At 41.5% G+C, this 20,369-nt stretch overlaps 1 protein-coding gene across 2 annotated transcripts in view; it reads left to right on the forward strand.

The window, feature by feature from the left end:
• The first annotated feature begins 383 nt into the window (after positions 1-383).
• The window catches only part of Znf407 (zinc finger protein 407), a 379,395-nt gene continuing 359,409 nt past the window's right edge, over positions 384-20,369 (forward strand). For both annotated transcript variants that reach the window (XM_027403715.2, XM_035440299.1), the window contains exon 1: positions 384-731. The gene's annotated coding sequence lies outside the window, so the exon portion shown is untranslated. The remainder of the gene's footprint in view (positions 732-20,369) is intronic.

The raw sequence follows: 20,369 nt of genomic DNA on the forward strand, positions 1-20,369 counted from the left end.
TCTAGGAGATGCAGTTCCCTTCCGCGGATATGTGAGTCACACGGAGGTTTAACGACACCATCGTCAGGACCCCCTCGCATTGCGGGGCCCTGGGGTCAGCACGTGGCAGAGCCCATCCTGGCGTCCCCGGAATCTGGGATAACCCTGTGTGGTGACAGCCTGGCAAGGGGAACACACAGGGTCAGGGGACCCGAGGCGGAGGAAGGCTCAGCCCCGGCCACGCCCCTGCCCCTCCCGGCGCCGCCCTCGGGTTCGAGGGATGGAGACCCGCCGCGGGGCGCTGCGAGGATTGGCCAGCCGAGCGAGCCTCCTCGGGAGAGGACGCCGTTCTCCCGGAAGACGCGGCCGCCCTGAGCCCCACCAGCTTCTGCCCTACAGATTGACTCTCTAGGCTTTCCGTTTCCTTCAGCAGGGAGGGCGGGACTTCCTGTCGTCTCTCGCAGGGACTTCCGGGAAGCCCTGCAGGGCTGAAAACAATTCGACCCGCTGAGCTGCCGGCCGTCCGAGGACAAAAAAGTGGACGCGAACCTGTGTTCCCGCCGGGGCCGCGGTAACAACTTTCGCCTTCCGGCTTTGGCGTCCTGCGTTCCATCCAGAGCAGTCGCCCTGGGAACCGCCGGAAGTAGTTCCACGGAGAACCAGGAAGTCCCGCCTCTTCCTCCCAGAGGGAAGACGGTGAGCCGGAGGAGTCAGTCAGAGGGCCGAGCAGGAGCGATTTCCCCGGCAAACAGGTGAGTTATTCACGGACGGGGCGGGGGGTCTGGGGGCGGGGATGGCCTGGCGTCGGCGCGGGGTCCGGGGGCGGCGGCCTGCGGGCCCGGGTGGCGCGGCGTCGGGAGCCCGCGGGCCGGCCTCGCTCCCGCCCCTCCCCGCCTCCGCCCCTCCCCGCCCCGCCGGGCCGACGCCGCCCCGCCGCACGCCGGGACCCACGCCCTCGCCCGTCGGCGGCGCACGTCCTGCTGCCCGGCGCCCTCTGGCCCGAGCGGCAGCCGTCGGCGGCCTCGCGCCCTCTCGGGGCCCTCGGTGCACGGGTGTCCCCTCGGCCGGCACGTTGACAGCCTCGCCCGGAGCCCCCGGCCCCGAGGCCGGCCGTTCCCCGTCCGTCCGGGGGAGCACGCTTCGCTTCCCCGGCCGCGGCCGCTCCGGCAGGCGGGCAGGCGGGCTGCTCCCTGCGGGTGCCCTGGCCACGCCGCCGCCACTCGCGCTCCTTCCGTTACGCCATGCCGGTGACAGGGAGCCCACGGCGGAAAGGGAGGTCCCTGCTCTGCGCGACTGCGGCCGGGAGACTCGGGCCGCCGCGGGCGGTCGACCCCGGGCAGCCGGCGGGGCGGCGCGCCCCTACCCACTCCCCTCCCAGCCCTCGGGAGCACCGCGTGGCTGCGCCTGCCTCCTGCCCTTCTGCAGTTCTGCCCGCTGCGCTTCGGGGCAGCAGCCGCTGACCCTGTTGGTTATGCTGGGTTTTGAGTGGGTCATTTATATTGAAGGGTTTGTGGGATGGCACCTCTTGGTGGAATTGGCATCTGTGATCACACCACACAGCACACACTGTATCCCCCCCCTCCCTCCCTCTTTTGGCCCCCTCCCTCTCTCTACAGCTCTGTCCTCTCTTCCTTTCTGACTCCCTCTTCTCTCTGGGATTTTCTTATATTATGGGCAGTCATATCTAATGGTGACATTTTAGCCTATGTTTGACAGGGCTGTTCACACACAGTATGTACCAAATTGATGGGATCTCAGTCCATTTTTAAACAAACTACTAACTGGACCGTATTCAAAGACCTCCCGTCAGTTGAACATACTGCGTATAGCTTAGTAGTTACTCCCAGTTTACAAACAGCCATTAAATAACTTGAACAAAAATCAATGTCCACATACAAATGTTTAGTACTAAGTCTTGTTACAATTAAGATTATTCCTATTGGCACAAGACAAGCTCTGTGGTATAGCAAATGAAAACTGGTTCTATTAAATTATTTTTTTGAGAGCGTTTTTCAGATTTGTAGAAAAGTTGCTGGGTAGCACGAGCAGTGGGTTTGGTACCAAAGTAAAGCACTGCTTCCTTTATGTGTCAGCTGTCATTCTAGGTTTTGGAAAAACCAACATTTGCTGTTTTAGTAAATGTACCTTGTAAGTGCTAAAAACAAAGATCTGGGAATATAGAGGAAGTTAGACCTCCTTACCTGGTGGGGTGGTATGACCTTATGGGATATAGCATTTGAGTTTGGTGGTACGTTTTAGTAGGCACATACTGTGTCCAGGGACCATTTTCCCAAATTAGGCTTTTCTTACTGGAAGACAATGCTAGTGAAATAGAATCCTTATTTTTTTTTTTTTATTTTTCTTTTCAGAAAGTGGTTTGCTAATTAGGTGGTGAAAAGAATCCTAGTTTGTAAACTCATGAATAAGTTAAGCTGTGTAGTTCTACCTGATACTTTTGACACCCTTGGCAATAAGTGATAGTGGGTGTTTATGCATGGTGCCCTAACACTCCCCAGCTGTGAAATTCATACAAGAAACATTTCTTCCCTGCTTGTTTTACTGGCATCATTGCAAGTAAACTGATGGACAGGATAGTGGTGTAGTATTAGGTAGTAACTGGAATTGGCAGTACAATCTAGTGTTGATACGGTATTCTCAGGGCAAGGTGTTGCAGTGCCACTCATGAATCAGGGCTGTCAACTGGAGGAATCGGCTTTGACATAAACAGAAGAGGCCTACACTGGGAAGATGGTAGATAGCAGGCTAGAGAAATGGGTTTATAGAGAGACTGGGTGTTTGTGGTCATAGTCCAGGTCCCATCCCATAAGTAGTCCAGTTAGAATTTTGCTGCTGACAGTGTTACCACTGGGAAAGTTGATAAGACTCTTGAATCCCTTCTGCGACTGGGGCAAAAAAGTTGTTTCTGCCTCTGCATCATTGTGATGTTTAGTGTTCAAAGTGGTAGGATGTAAGATTGGTCAAACCACACTGGTTTCTAGAGAATGGAGAGATACAATATATTTGCTTCAGCACAGCTCTTCAAAACAAAATAATAACTTCCAAAGCTAAAAGATTTAACATGACTTGTTACCAGTCAGCTTGCTGCTGTTAATTTACTCTTAAAAATTGTCTAAGCAAGGAGAAGTGTTATTTCAAGTGCTGGCTGGTCCTTCCAACTTTTGTGTAGACTTCAGAATTTGAAAGTTTTGAGTGAAGTCAGCAGGAGGTGGTACCTGCTATTGTTGCAGATTTTGTGCAGCCCCAGGTAGCAGGACCCTTAGCTCTCTCTGAGTGTTGTGGTCTTTGTGTGGGTTTAGAGAATCCAGATTCCTCTGCTCTTAGCAGCAACTGTCATTGCAATTTTTGGGTGAGATAGTGTCCTCGTTACTGTTCTTTGACTGTGAAGAGACACCATGCCAATCTATAAAAGGAAGCGTAGTTTCAAAGAGTCTATGATCATCATGGCTGGAAACATAACTGCAGGCATGCAGGTATGGTGCTAGGGCAGTTGCTTACCTGACTTCTGAAAGTTCGAGGCAGAGAGAGAGCAAGACCTGGCCTGGTATAGGGTTTTGAAATATCAGAGCCCATCCCCAGTTATAAACCTTCCTCAGGAGCCCTTTTTTTCCTTTGAGTCTTACCAGTGAGGCAAACTTTGTATTGTCACAGTGCACACTCCTGCTTCTCTCTAATGGTGCTGATCTCCTTAATAATTACAGCTTTTCCTATACTTGTTTTGTCCACAACTTGAAAGGTGCTTTCACCACTTTTTTAGCCATGCTGACTCTTTTTCAAATCTTTGTGCTCTGTTTTTTTGTCTTACTGTAATTCTGGCTAAAAGCATACTATGATATCTTGAAAATTTCTTCCCCAAATATAAATAAGTCCATTACTTCTGAATTGAGCCTTGCTCAGATTTTCAGAACACAGACAAACTACGGCTAGGTTGTTTGCCAGAATGCAACAAGACCAACGTTTAGTCTAATATCCACTAGGATCCTTGTTCCCCTCTGTAAAATCATGAATACAGTTTTTATTGTCTGCATTTCTGTTAATGTTGTCTTTAGACATCCCAGAAAAACTGCCTGTTAGTCTTTGTGTGTAATGTTTTAGAGTTTCTTTAGCTCCTGTTTACAGACTCCTTCACAGTCCTGTTGCAGACCAGGTCCTAGAGCCTAAACACTGCAGGGCCAGGGGTGGTTACAGTAATGACCTCAATTCTTTGGTACCCGTGTTTTGTATTAGTTTTGCATTGGCTGTGGCCACAATACCTACAGAAGCCACCCAAGGGAGAAGTTTGTTAGCTCATTTGCTTCAGGGAGTGGAAAAGTTAGGAAAGAATGGTGGGATTCATGGCCTTGGAAGTGTGTGTTACAGAGTAGGAGGAAGTGGAGAAAATAAGTTGAAATCAGGGGTAGAATTTCTTTTGCCCAGCATGCTCTACTTCCTAAAGGATTTACAAACTTCAAAATAAAACCATAAGCTGGGTATCAAGAGCCGAAAACTGGAGCATGCAGGGACATTCTAGATGCAAATATAACACAACCCATATCTCAGGTATATACATACCTATATCCATATTAAAGATTTCTTTTGCTGAAAAGTGACTTATTTTCATTATTTTCCAGCTACTACCTCACTATTGTAATTAGATCATGGTTCTAACAATTCTATTACCTATCCATTGTAATTGCCTATATTATAGCTAAAATGTAGCTGCAGAGAAGACTGAGGTTGATGGCAGTACCAAAGTATAAAGGAGCCTATAGCTTCCTAACATTGTATTGAGAACTTTCCCATGTGTAGCTCTGGAGGAGGAATCTTTTGGGGAGAGGGTGGACATGGATGGATAGCCCCCCCACAACAGGAAGTTTTATTTCTCCTTTTGAGCATTATTGCTTTTATATCCATGGTTATTTTCTGGATGTAATGTTACTGTTTGACAATTTTGCTCTTGTGTATACCCCAGAGAATTGGAAGTGTCTGTAATGCTAAGGACTTGGTACTGAGGAGCAATGAAAGCAATAACCAGAATTCCACGGAAATAACTATACTGTCTTGAGCTCTTGGTTTGTACAACACTTTTCATAATCTCATTTAGTCTCCAGCATATTCTCTGCAGCTGTGTACTACATTTTATCCACTCAATTTGGGGTAAGCTTTTTGTGCAGCTCTGTCCAGCTTTTAAGTGTGGTGCTAGGATTCTAGCCAAGGCAGTGTGATTTATAGCCGCTCTCTGTAGTCACTAGGCCACTACACTGACTTCCCAACATTTTAGCCTTCACTCATCTGACAGTTAACTTGTCCTTAGATGTCTGATCGTAGGCACTTTGCTCCCAGGAAGTTTATAGTCTGGCTATAGGTTCAGTTTATGACAGGAGTTAGGAAGGCGATTTGCAGGGTGCAAAATGCCCTTTAAAAGGGCAGGGCATTCTAGGAGTCTGTCTGGTTAGCTGAGCAGAGAGAGCCCTGGGAAGTGCAGCAGTCAGAAACAGGGCTCAAATTGCCAAGCGTCTTTCTAAGATTCACTTTTATCACCTTCATACCCTAGAGTTATAGTTGTTTTTGTATGTGTGCTCATTAGCAAATAGGAACTTAATGCTTATAGGGTGCGTGTCTAATTTATGTAACTAGAAACAGTCATGTACAAGTTAATAAAAGACATAAATATTGAAAGTGAAATTATAAAATGTTTAGAAGGTAATCCAGGGCAGTAGTTGTATGACTGATTGAGGTTCTTGAGTCAATCACAAAAGGTATGGAGTTTTAAGGGAAAAGATGAGTTTTATTGACATTTCTAGTATAGATAATGAAAAATACTGAGAAATGATCAGGCAAGTTACCACAATTGAATGTGTTAGTACATTACCAGTAAAAGGCTAATTCTTTTGGAAGGGCAGGTAGCAAAAATCAGTAAGAATGATAGGAAGCAGGTTAGGGAGATGGCAGGTAAAAGCGATACCTGCTAAAGCCTGATGAACCCAAGTGAAAAGTCAGGACAAGATGGCACACTTCTGTAATCCCAGTGCTCGTACAGTGAGATGTACAGTAGAGATAGGACACCCGCTAGGAAGCTTGCAGGCCAGCTAGCCTGGAATACACAGCACAGCAGCAGAAGTGGTGGAGACTTGTCTCAACAAGGTGGAAGTCAAAAACTGACTTCCACAAATTGCCCTCTGACCTCTATACCTTACAAGCCCCTTCTCTTTCCTCTTCTCGTGTACACACACACACACACACACACACACACACACACACACACACACACAGTGGATAAATAGCCAAGTATGTATTTTATGCACAAAAGAAATATGAATATTAAAATGCTCTAGTTGATTACTAATCAGAAGGACTCAATTGGTGTGTAATTTATACATTAGGTTGGCAACAATGTAAAAGGCCTGACAATATTGTTAGGGTAGAAAACACCCAGAGTACTTAGGTGAGACAAGGAATATGAGTGTGAGTGCAAATTGGTAGTGATGTGGGCTATATGTACTCTCTGACTTACTAATTCTACCGAGTCTTTGTTGTTTTTGCAGAGAGTATCTTGTCATGTAGCCTAGACTGACATTGAGCTCAAAATCTTTCATCAACCACCTGAGTGTTTAAATTACTGCTCTTAGTCTTTCTTTTACAGCAGCAGTGCTAAATTGTTTCCTAGCATTAATGGAAATACAATGCTTTAGTCCTGATTGGTCTGGAACTTTCTGTGTAAACCAGGTGAATCTCAAACTAAAAAAGATCTCTGTCTGCTTGTTTCTGCTGGGCTAAAGGCTTGAGCTGCCACACCCTGCTGATGGTAACATTTGAAAACCATTGCCCCAGGGAAAAACTTAGCTGAGTGTCTGGAGACATGTCTGAAAGGAAAGCCTTAGGTAGGCATGCTTGTGCTCATCTACAAGCCCAGCTGCACTGGAAGCTGAGCAGAGGCAATCCACACATTACTACCTTGACAACTTTTACCACCATCGGCAGCTTGGGAAGACCCTGTGAAGACCAAAGTTTCTATCCCACCAGGTCCCGCTGCCCTTCAGCCCCAAATAAGCACACAGAGACGTATTAATTATTAGACTGTTGGCCAATGGCTAGGGCTTCTTAGTGGTTAGCTCTCTCTTGATTATTATCCCATGTCTACTAATCTATGTATTTCTACATGGCCTTATGTTACCACAGAACAACTGGTACATCCTATCTTCCTGGTCTCTACATGGCGTCTCTCTCTGCCTCTCTCTCTTACCTCCCTCAGCCTTCCCCTGGCCTGGTAGCTCTGCCTATCCTTCCTGCCTGGGTATAGGTCAAACAGTCTTTTATTCATCAACCAATAAGAGAAACATATATACAGAAGGACATCCCCCATCTCCTCCTTTCTGTCTAAATAAAAAATAATAAAACCTTTGTTTTAACTTTAACATAGTAAAATTACATATAACAAAAACAGTTATCAAGTAGGAATATTAACATTTGGCTAAATTTAAAGAAAATATTCTGTCTTATTTTTGTGAGTCTAAAGTTTGTTATTTTGGGGGGGTGGTTTGGAGATAGGCTTTCTCTGTGACTTTGGAGGCTGTCATGAAACAAGCTCTTGTAGTCCAAGCTGTTCTCTAACTCACAGAGATCTGCTTGCCTCTGCCTCCCAAGTGCTGGGATTAAAGGTGTGCACCACCAACACCTGGTGAGTCTAAAGTTTTATATATAACTTATCTTTTATCATAGCTAAGGGAAACCATAACCATAACTATCTGCAACTCCATCAAAGACCCCAGAAGGATAATCTATAAACTCTAGAATTGACAGAGACATCTCACTGCCTGGACAGTCATGTTGGGGCATCCATCTTCAGCCTACAGGCCAAATAGTGTCTGACAGGCTTCTCAGTGAAGCAGAAAATTTTAAACTGTCCTCCTGCATTGGCAGTTTGTCAGTCATTTTCTCTGTGTGCTGCAGAATGTCTGGCAGACTCTTCCATGAAGCAGGAACCCTTCCGGACTGTCCATCTTGTTTTGTCACATTGAGCAGTCACTTTTCTGTGGGTTCTGCATGTCCAGTTTGCACAGCATACAGTCAAACAGTCCAGGCAAGAGCTGTTTCTTGCCTAAATGGCTATTTCTGTCATGTTGAAGACAAACTCCGTAACGAGTTTCTTCGATGCCCACCTTCCTCTCTGAAGTAATTGGTGTTGCCAGGAGCAGTTGTGTCTCATTGTCATGAAAAACTAATAATTTTAAATGCCATATTCTGTAGGTCTTTGAAAGGTTTGAAGAATATCTATCCATTTGAAATATATCTCTGTATATCTAGAAAATGTAACAAGTTTTGACTATTATAGTTGACTACAATCTTTATTTAATTATACACTACATTTTTAAAAGAGCTGTATAAACACAATACCTAAAGAGTTGAAATATACCTAAAACAAATTGACCTTAAATTTGTATCAATAAACCAAAATCCATACCGATGCAAAGTATTCATTTCTATATCATAGTTCCCTTTTTTTCTCATAGGAAGAGATTGACTGTGATCATTACCATTTGTAACCAACCCTGTTTAAATGAAAACAAACATTTATAAACAATACTTGGGAATTTGGGCATTGTTCTCTCCAAACTGCTTCCTGCTGTTAGGGACACTGTCAATACAAGGGGATCCTGAGAAAACCCAGAATCCTGGACAAATCCTGGCTGTAGTAGTCTGAGGCTGCATGGTCTCAGCTGTTTTGAAAATTGGATCACTTGGGCCAGTGCTTCAGAGGGTCTTGCTTGATCCAACCATATTAGTCTGGAAGGAATCCACAGCTTTTCATTTTCTTGGAAACAAAAACAAAACCTCTTTTCCAAAAAAACATGTCTTTAGACTTAAATTTGAACTCAAGGCATTTTTAAAATATATAAGTTGGATTAATCTAGCAGCATTTGTAGTCAAGTGTCTGTTAGCAGCTGTTGCTCTTTCCTCAGCAACCAAACAATTTAAAGACAACACAATAACATACACTATCCAGACTTTCTGTGTATTCTCCATCTTTACCTGCCTTTTTTTTTTTTTTTTTTTTTTTTTTTTTTTTTGAGACATGGTTTCTCTGTGTCACTTTGGCTGCCCTTGAACTCTGTACACCAGGCTGGCATTGAAACCAGCAAGAGATCTGCTTGCCTCTTCGGTGCTGTGATTAAAGGTGTGTGCCACCACACCCAGCTGCTCTATTTCTTTGTTTAGGACCTTATCCTTTTTCTTTTCTCTCCCAGGCCTATGTATATTTTTAAACACACTGTAAACCCTTTAGAGGTTTTTCTTCATCTGAATCTGTCTTTACTGTATATGTCTATCTTTTTCTATTCACATGAGTCTTATCAGCTAAACAACACGGCTAAAACTAAAGCAGACATTTTAGTTGCTGACTTTCTAATTTGTGTGTGTGGGGGTTCATTTACTGCCAGCACTGGGAGCTGTGCTCACTGCCTCTGTATCTATGCAGCTTGTAGCACAATTGCCCATAAACCTTTTTGTCCATATGAGTAAAAGCTAAATGTGCCATGCAGTATGCTGTGCGGCTTGGAGATTTGGTCACTGCTGCTGCCAGCTACTCATACATACGCCATTTAATTGTTTGGTAGCAGACTCTCTTAAAAGAGCCCTGCAGTTTTGGCTGCTAATGCTGAGTTAGGAAACCTTACTTTAAGGAGCATCAAGCCTCTGCTTGTCTCTAGCAAACAGAGCCCACCCGAGAAAATGCTGTTACCAAGAAGCTTTGCTTGCCTCTGTTCTTTTGTTTTTAGAATCCCTTTTAAAAACTTTTGTCATGCTTTATGTGGAAAATCTTGCTTCACATGTGGGTGCCATTTAAAGATGCAAGTTTCTGTCCTGCCAGGTCCCACTGCCCTTCAGCCCCAAATAAGCACACAGAGACATATTATTAAACTGTTGGCCGATGGCTAGGGCTTCTTACTGGCTAGCTCTCTCTCCTGTAACTACTAATCTATGTAGTTCTATGTGGCCTTAGTTGTCAGAGAACACCTGGCACATCCTATCTTCTCAGTCGCTACATGGCGTCTCTCCCCTAGCCTTCTGGTTTGGTAGTCCCACCTATGTTCCTGTCTGGCCACTGGACAATCAGTGTTTTATTCATCAACCAATAAGAGAAACATATGCAGAAGGACATCCCCCATCAGTCCTGTCTTAAACTAAAGGGATATAAATATTAAGGAGAAATAAAGCTATATGTAGAAGACTGTTCATAGTATTCTTCCCTCTTCCCACTTTTTCAAGTTCAGAAGCCCACAGAAACAAGTTGCATTATTGTTAAGGTTACAGATGTAATTAATGAAAAGCAGGTAAGGTTTGTGATGGAGCTTTGTAGGTTGTGCTTTCGTAGCATATGCAGTGCATTGGATCCATATTGAGGGAGGGAGGGAGGGGGAGAGGGAGAGAGAGAGAGAGAGAGAGAGAGAGAGAGAGAGAGAGAGAGAGAGAGAGAGAGAGAGAGAGAGAGACAGAGAGAGAGAGAGACAGAGAGAGAGAGAGAGACAGAGAGAGAGAGAGAACACAATTTAGTAGTTACCTTTGTAACAAGAGCAAAGGGAGGGTCTATATGGAAGGACCCAGAGGTAGCACATTGTGTTTTCTAAACTGTGATCTGTAATCCAGGTGTTAGATTATTTCTGACTCACACGCCTGTCTGTGTGGGCACTGTTTAGTTTGTATGAAAAAGGTAAGTGGAAATGGAGATGGGATATGGACTCCTAAGTGCTGTCAGGAAAACTGGTCTCATGACCCCAGTGGTTAGTTCCTTCTGAACACTTCCCTCTGTCCCAGGCACTGCTTTGAGCACATTATTGCAGTTTATGTGCCACTAAATAACTCACTTTACCTCACGGTGCCCTCTGGCAGAAGTTGTCCTTGCCTCACAGAAGAGACAGCTTGCCTGGGGGCATGGTTATAAGTGGGAGAGCAGTCCAGCTGTTCAGTGCCATGCAGACCTAAAGGGAAAAAATCCAGAATAAATAGGTGGAAACAAATAGAAGTCAGCTTCCGATAGGAGTGAATGAGTGCAGAGGAAGATTGGTGAGGGGTGTTCTTCCTTTTTGTTTTTGTTTTGAAGTTACTCTTTCTTTACCTTTGTAGTTCATTTTAGAGCAACACACATCTTTATCATTCTAGCAGATGACCGACTTCCTTGTTTGCCATCTAGCTCATTGGTAGGTAATCAGTTAAAGGAGTACATACCAATTTAAAATATAATTCTAATTCCCTGTGACTTGGGATACTCTCCTTTTGCCTATACAGCTTGTTGAGAAAAGGAACTTTTTTTGAGAAATCAACACTTTCTGATTTTCCTCCTTGATTTTGATAGCCTTGTTTTCCTATGTCATATTAAAATATATTCTGGGGATTTTGTTTTATGACAGTTAAAACAGTAAAGTCATGGTGTCAATGCCACCACTTTGGAAAGTTATGCAGGAGGAGTTGAAACGTGGTTCTAGTAGCCCTGTGTCAAATCAAGTGTACATTAGAACCAATGTACTACTATTTTTGTTTGATAATCAAAGGGCTAAAATTGTCAACATTGTGAGAACTGTCGACTTGCAATTAGGGACTGTCATAGTCTCTGACAGACTCAGTCCCTTCCCAGGGAGGTAATAGGCTGTGAGAGACCTTCTAGCGCATAGCTGTCTGCATTAAGGCACAGGTAAGTGATCCCATATGAAGCGTCTAGCTCCTTGTAGAGTGTGGGCTTTTACAGCAGAGTTTCAGCTACCCGGGCTCTTGTTTATCTGGATGCTCTGCATGCTCTAATTCTGAATACTTTGCACCATGTGTGACAATTATACTTCCCTTTTGTTCCTCTAATATAACATGGCTTTTTTCTTTTATTAAAATAATTTTAAATAAAGCTAAGTAAGACAAAGCATGGTAGGAAAAAAAGACTAGTGCAGGCTGAGTAACACCGGTTTAATCATCAAGTGTAACTCGAGCTCAGCATGCTCTTCAATTGCTAATTGTTAGGCAGAAGAACCCTGATAAATTTAACTGGAACGTTGTGTTTGCAATCTAGAAACTGTACCAGCTACTTCTGTGGAAGTACACAGTTCATTAGTGGTTTCTGCAGAATTTGATGTATATTGGATCAATTATTTTCCAATAAGGAGTATCAGCTAAAGGAGTGCATGCTAATTTAAAATATAATTATAAGACCATTAGAATTTAGAGTAAGGTGGTAATGCAGTTTTAAAAATAGCTTAGAAATTTTAGGTCATTGAAAGAAGGGAATAGAAATGACAGTCTTTCCAAAAATGAGATCAAATGGTTTTCATTAAGAACCTTCAGGAAGCAGGACCTGTTATGTCTTATGTGTTTTATTGGGACATCAGGGCAATGCTTACTAAAAGTGACACTGAAAGTAATTTTGTATAACATATTATGGTTCAGACAAGTGTCTTTGGAGACCTATGAGGTGGTTTTATTTAAATATGTTCATTGTGGCTCTTTTTTTTTTTTTTTTTGATTGACCCTTAGCCTCAACATTAAGTGTATATTTTCTATAATTTTTGAAGATTTAGGAAGGCTCAGTGGTTCCTAAATAGTTTTTTTAGTACCATCTAGAAAATTGTTTGAATGTATAGGTTTCTGCTACAGGGTAGACTTTCTTATTCAGAATCTATCCTTGGAATTTTCATACCTTTGCTCACTAGCTCTTTGTTTTTGTTTTTTGAGACAGCGTTTCTCTGTGGCTTTGGAGGCTGTCCTGGAACTAGCTCTTGTAGACCAGACTGGTCTCGAACTCACAGAGATCGGCCTGCCTCTGCCTCCCGAGTGCTGGGATCAGAGGCTCACTAGCTCTTTGTAAAGGATTGATGTTGATGCCAGAAGACAGAAGTACAACATGTCCAGATAAAGGTCTAATTGGGCTATGTGATTGACCAACCAGCATAGCCTCCATTTAACAAAACAGGAGAGCATACATAGGGAGTAGTGAAATGTCCAATTGATTAAGGTGGGACCAAGGAAGCAGATGGAGAGAAAAGCTACTTAATATTAGCTTAATTTACATTCCCCTTTTGAGTAAGTGTGTGTGTATACACGCCAGATGTATCCTCTGGTTTTATACTCTTTTGAGATGAGTACTCCCACTGGACTGAAGCTCCCTAATTGTGCTGACCCAGTGGTCATCAGGGCTCCTGTTCCAGCCTCTCAGCATTGGGATTGCAAGTGTGCACCATCCTGTCAGGCACTTTTTTGTGGTCTCTCGGGCTCAAAGCCAGGACCTCATGCTTGTGAGGTAGGTACTTTACCAATGGAACTGTCTCCTCAGCCTTCAGGATATTTTTTATTGTTTGTTTTTTTAGAGACAGGGTCTCACTGCATAGCCCTGGCTGCTAGGATTTGCAGTGTAGTCCGGACTGGCCTTGAACTCATAGAGATTTGCTTGGCTCTGCCTCTGCAGCGCTGGGATTAAAGGCGTGCATCACCACACCCTGCAAGCTACTTTTTATAAGTAAGAGTTTAAGTAGAGGAGACCCCATGTTGGATAGATGTAGATGCACTGGAGTCTCCTGTTTTCAGGGGAAATATGTCTGTTTCTGGATTGATCATTTCCTTAAAGTTTCAGTTCCATGATGTAGCCCTTGTGATGGAATATAGTACCTAAGTCCAAAATAATGCCTTTTCATGTTTTGTGCTTGGATTAAAGGCATGCAGCGCTGTTTCCAGCTCTTCAATGTTGTTTATGCTCATATCCACCACAAAAACAAAAACAAAAATCCATGACAGAAGGTTAACTAGGAAAACAATCAGAACTTGTGTGCGTTACCTGCAGCCCTTACGCATCCCCTTTTATTTAGCCCTTTTTGTTCTCTTTTTTTCCTGTTATACTATACCCACTAGTACATCTGTTTACATATGTGCATACACTATCAGCTAGATTCCAAATATGAGAGAATGTGTGCTTTGTTTCTGAGATTTTTATGACCCTGCTTGATACTATATATTCTTAGTCCTTCCATTTTCCTACAAGTTTGGCTTTATTTTTCTTTGAAATTGAGTAGTATTCGTGTGTGTGTGTGTGATTTTGCTTTTTTTCCTTGTACACATTTGGTTAGTAAGTTATTTTTTTAAGACTTCTTAACAAAAACAACATAAAAAAATGAAAGAAAGGAAGGAAAGAGTGGCTAGAGAGATGGCTTAGCAGTTAAGAGCACACACCGTTCTTACAGGAGACCTGTGTTCAGTGCTCATCACTCATTAGGTGGCCTACAGTCACCTGTAACTGTAGTCCTAGCTTACAAGCACCTGTATCACCAGTTCTAGAGTGATCCAGTGTCCCCTGCTGGCCTCTGCAGACATTGCACTCATGTGCATAAATCACATTAAAACATATACATAGACACGTAATTGAAAACAAAATCTTGATTAAAAAAAAACAAAACAAACAAAAAACCTTACTTGTGGGACCAAACTTTATGTGCTGTTGGTGGTATTTTTTTTTTCAGACTCTGGGAGAACTGGTCATGTGATGAATATTATTATTTTTTATTTGTTTCTTCAAATACTCCACACAATTTTAATGGAAAACATTGTAGTTACAGGAAAACTGGCAGACATACCATGTGTAGTGGATTTGGAATATAGTCTCCTTCTATTTTAGTGTTTAGGATTATGTCTGGTTACTGTTGTATTTATTATGGAGAGATAACAAAAATAACAAAATATTAAGCAAACACTGTCAAGCAAGCTTTTTAAAATTTTTTTATGATTTATTTTTATTTTATGTGCATTAGTGTTTTCCTTCATGTGTGTCTGTGTGAGGGTGTTGCATCCCCTGGAACTGGAGTTACAGACAGTTGGGAGCTGCCATGTGGGTGGGTGCTGGGAATCGAACCTGTGTCCTCAGGAAGAGCAGCTCTTGTAAATGTTGAGCCATTTCGCTAGCCCTTTTAAAATTAATGAGTACTAGACTAATGAAGTGTTAAGGAACTTGAAATTAAGTGACCCCACCCCCCTCTCCGTTTCTCTGTATAACAGCCTTGGCTGTCCTGGAACTCCCTCTGTAGACCAGGCTGACCTCAAACTCACAGAGATCTACCTATCTGTGTCTTCCTAGTGCTGGGATTAAATATGTATGTCACTACCACCTGGCTAAAGTGAAATTCTTATACCGATACTTTTGGTTTAAAAAAAAAAAAAAAAGAACTTGAAGGTAATCCTGGGGAGAAGTTAGCCTGGCTCAAAAGTCCAGAAAACACTGTTTTGTGATTAGGATTAGCTGTTCACTTGTTTCTCTTCTAGTTATCTGTATTCTCCTGTTGCTTAAGAGAAAGGCAGGTGCAGGCAGATGTGGAGGTGTACACCTGTAATCTGAACAATTAGAAGCCAGAGGCAGGAGGATTTTGAGTTTGAGGACAGTCTGGACTACATAGTAGTAAAACACTTTCAGAGGAAACAAATGAATAGACAAAAATAAGGAAAGTGTCATGCTGGAGCATTTTGTGTTCCTGTTATCATCAAGAGGCTGTGTTGGGTGGGTGGGGCACCATCATCCCTGATACTGGAAGAAATGTGCAGTATGTCCCCCACTACAACTAGTTTTAAAATAGTAGAATTTACCTAGATTGCTGACCTTTTAAAATTATTTTTTAATGGTTTTTAAATGAGCTGTATAAATATAATACCTAAACAAAAGGAGAAATATGCATATAACAAAATTGATCTTAAATTTGTATCAATAAACCAAAATCCATACCAATGCAAAGTGTTCATTTCTATATCATATTCCTTCTTTTTTCTTTAGAGAGTGACTGTGTTCATTAACTATTTATAACCAACCCCATTTAAATGAAAACAAACATTTATAAACAATATTTGGGAATTTGGGCATTGTTCTCTCCAAACCGATTCCTGCTGTTTGGGGGTGCTGCCAATACCATGCAGATCCTGAGAAAACCCAGAAACCTGTCCAAATCCTGGCTTTAGTAGTTTGAGGCTGCATCATCTCATCTGTTTTAGATGTTGGATCACCTGGGCCACAGCTTCAGGGGTTCTTGCTTGATCAAACCACTTTAGTCTGGAGGGAATCCATAGCTTTTCATCTCCTGTGGAAACAAAAGCAGAACCTCTTTTCCAAAGTAGTCATTAGACTTAAATTTTGAAGTCAAGGCATTTTTAAAATATATGAGTTGGATTAGTCTAGCAGCATTTATAATCAAATGTCTGTTAGCAACTGTTGCTCTTTCCTCAGCAACCAAACAATTTAAAGACAACACAATAACATACACTATCCAGACTCTCTGTGTATTCTCCATCTTTACCTGACTTTTTTTTTTTTTTTACTCCATTTCTTTTACTTTTTCTTTCTGTGTAACTTTGGCTGCCCTTCAACTCACTCTGTACACTAAGCTGGCCTTGAAACCACAGAGATTTGCTTGCCTCTGCCTCCCTCGTTCTGGGATTAAAGGTGTGTGCCACCGCACCCAACTACTGTATGTCTTTTTTAAGGACCTTATCCTTTTTCTTTTCTCCCAAGCCCACGTACATTTTTAAACACACTGTAAACCCTTTAGAGGTTTTCCTCATCTGAATCTATCTTTACTGCATATCTGTATCTTTTTCTGGCCATGAGTCTTTTATCTGCTAAACAGCATGGCTAAAATTAAAGTGGCAACTTGCCTCATTCTATTCCTTGGCTTTCTGAGAGTCTAGCTTCATTTCTAGCTTCATGCTTATTGCCACAACTCCATGGAGTTTCTAGATTCATGCTACCACAAAGAAGTGTGGTGCTGGCTGTTCGTAAACACCACTTAATTGATTGGTATCAGAGCCTCTTAAAAGAGCCCTGTGCTTTTTGCTGCTAATGCTGAGTCAGGAAGCCTCCCTTAAAGGAGCCTCAAGCCCCTACTTGTCTCTAGCAAACAGAGCCCACCCGAAAAATGCTGCTACCAAGAAGGTGTGCTTACCTCTGTTATTTTGTTTTTAGAATCCCTTTTTAAGTTTTTGTCAGGTTTTACATGGAAAATCTCAACCCTATGTGTGGTTGCCATTTTGTATCTGGTGCTTCTTTCCAGCCTGGTCCCACAGCCGATTAGCCCTAAATGTTTATTAGGGCTAAACACACAAAGACTTATATTAATTTATAAACTGTTGGCTGATGGATAGGGCTTTTTACTGGCTAGCTCTCTTAATTATTAACCCATGACTACTAATTTATGTATTTCTGCATGGCCTTATCTTACCAGAGAACGCCTGGTGCCTCCTATGTTCCTGGTTTCTATATTGCTTCTCTCTCTCTCCTCCTTTCGTACCCCACCTATCCTTCCTGCCTGGCTACTGGCCAATCAGGGTTCTATTCATCAACCAATAAGAGAATCATATATGGAGAAGAGGATCACTCATCAAACATCTCTGACTTTAATTACGTTACCCTGACTTTGCTTTTATTTGTGGTCTTTGACTCTTTGATTGAACAGTACTGCAGCAGATGTCCATTTTCAGTTAAAGGTTTTCCCCTTTCTTTGGATGACAATCAGCATTTTCGATTACTTCAATAACAGGTAGTGACCTTTATTCCCTAAGGTTCACACTTAGCTCCTTCTCTAAAGGATATTTTGGAGAGTATAGAAAAATGCCATGAATTGGAGAAAAAAATTACCTATAATTTCACTACTGAGAGGAAAAAATTAACCTTATTATATAAATGGACTTGAGTAGAACTATATTCATTTAAAAATTTAATGCTGAAGATTTTCTCCTTTCTAAATATACTTTCTTAACACTCAGATCTTTGGTACCTAATAATTTATATTCCAAATGTCTTGAGGCTTGATAGTTTTATGTGGTGTGTTAGCTTATTGACATCTGGAATTACAGTGTTTTCCAGATTTCTTCCAAAATTAGTAGTTTTAGTCTTTTTTTTCCCTGTAGTTCTTTGTATTCCATCTCTTTTAAGAGACCCGATGAATCTAAGCAAGCGCACCGTGCAGTGTGTCTTTACCATTTTTTCTTTCTCTGTCTCTTTTATTTTGTTATAGTTCTTCCAGACTTACATTTTCAAAATTCGACTGACCTTCCTTCCTTCCTTCCTTCCTTCCTTCCTTCCTTCCTTCCTTCCTTCCTTCCTTCCTTCCTTCCTTCCTTCCTTCCTTCCTGTCTGTCTCTCTTTCTGCTTCAATTAAAAACAAACTCATTGCTAAGAATACAGTATTTGAGTGTTTAGGAACTCACATTGGCAAGGGATTTTTGATTGAATTTAGGAATCTTACTCGTCCTTCCTGGATTATAACAAGCTGAGATGTCCCCCAGCTGATTTGATGTAGTTGAGATGAAAGTGAAGACTTTCCCTTTGTAACTTAGTGTTCTTTTTCACTAGTGTTAAAAATTTCACTGTGATAATTAATTTTATGCTCCTGTGTCTTCCACTTTCCTCAGCATTCATATGTAATGTGCTTCATCTTCTTGTTTTTGAATGAGAAGAAGGGAAAATTTAAGGATCATAGACTAACTTTTATCATGAAATGCTTTTTTTAAATGGCTGCATTATAAATTATTGAAAATCAAGGGTCTAATGGAAACACTTAATGAGAAAAGAGGGGCTCCATCACATGTAACCTCCCACCTCTATTTTTAGTGAATAGACCGTTTAAACTAAATTAAGTAAAGGACATAAATTCTGTTGTTTCAGTTTTAATATTTCATGACTGGTTTTATAGATGAAATTATATTTTACAATAGATAGGAAGAAGAATTTATACAGCCTGTTCTAGTTGATGTGAAACAGCAAATCCCATTTCTCTGTAGCTGTAAAGAAAATTCATTATAATGTCTTTAGTTGTAAGGGACTGTTTCATTGTGATTAGTTACATCGATAATAAAACAACCTTTTCAGATATCACGAGACAAACCAGTAACATGTGCTTTAATGACATTGAATTTTTCTCGTTTTTTTAATCATTGAGTCATCATTCCTTTATCTCATCCCTTTTATTTCTGGTCCAGTAATTTTTTCTTAAAAAATTAGATGGAAATACTACTGAAGTATTGATTTTAAAAATGCCTTTAAAAAAGATAGATTAAATTTTAACTTTCTGTGTAGAATCTTTCTGAGTGTTAAACACATTTGTCAGAGATAGTTGATATAAAGTTGTCATAAAGTTAAATTAATGACTGGATTGTTTTAATGTGTTTAGAAAGTAGTACTTCAAATGTGGGAAGGGTTTAAAACTTTAAGAACATAAAGCAAAAGGAAGTATGAAGGATGAGCTAATTTTACGTTGTGTTTTCCATGTGATCAGTGTTTTGTATTGCTGTCAGTCCTTCATAAATAGTGTGGGATAGGAATCTGGGGTAGTGGTAGGTTGCTAACCTACTTACTCTGTTTTATCACTGCTTTGATCTTGATCAATATGGCACTTTAGTTTTGTTTTAATTCTAATTTAAGCACTAAACAAATGTTTGAATTTTTAACTTGCAGGCAGAATTGAATTAGATTTTTAAATATAGCATGGTTTTCTCTGGAATAGAGATATAGTTCTGCCTTAATTTATTTGAGTGAGAATTCTAGTTTCTTCTGATTCCTAGGCTTGGGGGCACACATTTCTAGCCTGCTTATCTTTAAGTGTTCTTGGACGTGGATGTTAGGAACTGAACTTGGGTCCTTGAGCCATCTTTCCTGCCCTAGAGTTTTTGTTGTTGTTGTTTTGTTTTTTGTTTTTTGTTTTTAAAGCTAGAAATGGCATGCCTGATATTTTGGTGGTAGCACTTCCACAGGCTCTATGCAGTAGGGACTCTGTATCCCTTAAGCTTGAACAGAATGCTTTCCAATACGATAGGTGATTCTGATCTTCTCAGACAGTGTCACCTGTGATGCCGCATGCTCTCCCCACATGGGTTGCTTCTGGAGTCTGGGCACACTACATTTCTGAATCTAACTCGAAAGGAATCCCCTATTGCCAGTACCTCTGAGGCAAGCTTTTGGCTCAGTAAATTCCAGAGGCTGAATGTATCCAGGCCAAATGAGCATATTTTTCAGGATACAGTAAGATATTTTCTTTATGCTGTATGAATTTAAAATTAAAATTTGCTCTACCTCATCGCTTTATTAGGTAATTCTTTAATGACTCTTGATTTTGTTCAATTTTTGGTCATAAGTGATATCAGATTTCATTTTGGTAGTAGGAGAGATAAGTGTAAATGTCATTTTATTATAGTTCTAAAGTAAGTGGAGAGGAATTCTGTTCTGTAAATCATTTCATATGACTGGTAGCGTTCGGGCCTTCTCCTGTGTGTCTTAGTACCATGGTACTAGTTCAGAAACTTTCTGTTAGTGAAGGAAAATACACAAGTGCCCATGGAGGACGTGAGCCATATCTTTTCTGAGAAGCCAAAACAGAGAGAAGGGCTTTATTTTC

The sequence above is a fragment of the Cricetulus griseus genome, chromosome 2, assembly GCF_003668045.3.
Source record: "Cricetulus griseus strain 17A/GY chromosome 2, alternate assembly CriGri-PICRH-1.0, whole genome shotgun sequence".
Lineage (NCBI taxonomy): Eukaryota > Metazoa > Chordata > Mammalia > Rodentia > Cricetidae > Cricetulus > Cricetulus griseus.